This window comes from Cupressus sempervirens, chromosome 3 (genome assembly GCF_028749045.1).
Source record: "Cupressus sempervirens isolate cs-2001-9-10 chromosome 3, ASM2874904v1, whole genome shotgun sequence".
Classification (NCBI taxonomy): domain Eukaryota; kingdom Viridiplantae; phylum Streptophyta; class Pinopsida; order Cupressales; family Cupressaceae; genus Cupressus; species Cupressus sempervirens.
Window position 1 is genome coordinate 625,426,035 of NC_143120.1, and position 2,776 is coordinate 625,428,810.

At 32.9% G+C, this 2,776-nt stretch overlaps 1 non-coding gene across 1 annotated transcript; it reads right to left on the reverse strand.

Moving 5' to 3' along the window:
- Window positions 1-262: 262 nt before the first annotated feature.
- Window positions 263-334, reverse strand: TRNAD-GUC (transfer RNA aspartic acid (anticodon GUC)). Its single transcript has one exon. It is a non-coding gene; the product is annotated as a tRNA-Asp (tRNA).
- Window positions 335-2,776: the final 2,442 nt, after the last annotated feature.

Genomic DNA, 2,776 nt, shown 5'->3' on the forward strand with positions numbered 1-2,776 from the left:
AATTTTGTTTTAATGTAGTCCACAATGTATCAAAATGTGGACTTTGTAAGAAAAGTTGATATCCCCTTCTCTAAACTTTTATTGAATGAAGTTGTAAATATCCTACACTAAAACTGAATATATAACAACATTTTACGTTTCAAAATAAAAGCTGCGACACATTTTAGAAAGCGGTAAAAACCAAAACGGGGAAATTATTATTAACCCAAAAAAAACATACAAGCGACATATTTTAGAGCGCAGTTAAAAAGCCAGAAGCGATCGCCGTTGCCGGGGATCGAACCCGGGTCACCCGCGTGACAGGCGGGAATACTTACCACTATACTACAACGACTGTTAGTGTTTTTACACAATATTCACCAGTATTCAATTATTTCCTATTATTGAATAAAATACTAAAGCTTAAAATCACTGCAACACATTGCAAAGGAGTAAATGACAATTGAACCAAATAGAATAATGGTTTGAAGACCATATCTGTTCTAATTACTGCATAAAAAATAGCTTCTGACTGGTGCTGGATTCTGACTTGTTTATTTTGTTTATTGCGATGTACGATACGGAATTGTTGATAAGGAAAGGCATTAAAATAAAATGGGAACTGTTTGTTTTATTAAATAATTTAATCTATAACTTTAAACCTTAATTATGTAATTCCATAAAGGAAAACAGAAATCAATCGATCCTCAAATAAGACAGTGGGTTAAATAGTGTAGCTGCTCGAATGACTATATGAAATGTCCAAAACATCAAATGGGGCTCAGGTGCACAATATCAGCATTCCAATTGTCTGTTAATCGGAGGGTACTTTAATCCTCCTCTTGTGTCTACTTTCCTCACCGCCCGCTTCTGTTTTCGTAGCTCGCGATTCTGCATATTATTTGTTTAGGTAATTGAAAGCACGAACAATGTGGGATAAAAATGGTGTTATCTCTTCGTTTTACAAGATGATTGGCCATCTCTGAGCTTTCTAATGGAATAGTTTTTCTGTTTTGAAAACGCCTAAATTCGTCGAGTCGTCTTGCAATAATCGTCTCAACCAGTTTTCTGGGGTTTTTTAAAATGTATTTTTCTCGTTCCTGAAAGAGAAACTCAGTTAAGAGAACTGTGATTCAGAAAGAAAAAAAATGTAATGATTTTTAAAACCCTCTTAACCTCAGGTACTGTTCAGTTCCAACCTCCCAGCCCTGCGAAACCTGAGCAAACATGGGATGAATTTTGCTTCTAAAAGTTGTGTTTCATAAATTTGTCCTAAATTTTAGTTTTCTAATTTATTTATTTTACAGCAAAAGTTCTAGTCATTCCCCAATCTTAATATTGACAAATCTATCTCACTTTTGTTATAGTGAATGAATTTTTTTTAAAAAATCGTTCTATTGCTGAACCATTTTTTCCCTTCATGCATTTTTCCCTTCATTGCATGAAGATTGTTGAATGCTTTAATTTAGTAGTTGTTCTACTCGTATATATTTTAAAGTGTTTGCTTATTGTCAACACTGATGGTTCTTCTCGGGAAAATTCTGGTCCGGTTGGTATTGGGGGAGTTGGGCGTGATAGTTCTGGTGATATTCAATTTCTGTTTTCTATATACAAGGGTTACCATACTAATAACCTAATGGAAGCCCTCGCTATCTTGGTTGCAGTGGAACATTGTTGTCAACGTGGCTGGAAAATAATCATCTGTGAGACTGACTCACAGGGGGTTGTGAACTTATTGCATAATAGGAACCTTGTGCATGTGGATTGGCATTTGGCTCTGGTTATTCAGCAAATCATTCAGTTATGCAATTCTCTGGATTTTGTGTCTTTTGTGCATATCCCTCGTGAGTGGAACGGTGTGGCTGATTGTCTAGCTAAATGGGCCTCTGAGCAGGGGTTGGCTTGGAATATTCTTGATCATAGGATGCTTTCCCTTGATTTATCTCATATGCTGGTTCAACTTGTGGACTAAGATAAAGCTATGTAGTTCTCTTTGTTTCTTGTGTTGTTCTACTCTCTTTGATATTCAATAAAATTTTTACCCCTCTTATTTTTTTTGTAAACAGTGATTTTTAAAAAAAATCTATGATTTATTTAAACTTTGCAAAAAAAGAAAATGCCTTACATTTCGGGATCAGTTATCTTATTTTAATTTTGGAATTTTTCTTATTTATGTTTTAAATATATGTATTCATTGTAAAGCAAAATATTTGAATTGTTGTAATCAAATGAAAAATCATTAATGTTTTACTTCTAATAAGACATCAAATATTGTCTTGGCACTACAAATGATAGGCCTTATATTAGAGATCAAACAAAAGCAAAGCAAACAACAAGGTTATCTCAGCTATTGTTAAATACTAAGAAAATATCGATAGAAAGAAAAAGGGACTTGCCAAAAATAGCATATAAACTGTTAGAATGTATTTCAATGTCTGAGGAGAGTCTCCTAGATTAAAGTGTGTAAATGAATTGATATTTGATCAAGGTTGAAACCCTTCATTTAAAAATATGATTCAAAATACTACCTTTTTGAAATCATGTCCAATAAGATTTTTCAATATATGCCAAAAATTACCGAATTGTAAACTTATATATATAGTAAGTTGCATAACTACACCGTCATTAAGAATAAAATAATATTTTTAGGCTTATTTGTTTCTCCTAAACTCATCATAAATGTAACTGTGGAATAGTCATTGATTGAAGAAATAAAATAATATTTTTTCGGCTATCTAGTGTTGTTCAAGATGGCTAGAAAATTGATTTGCAGCACTTATAATATACAGAAGCACAT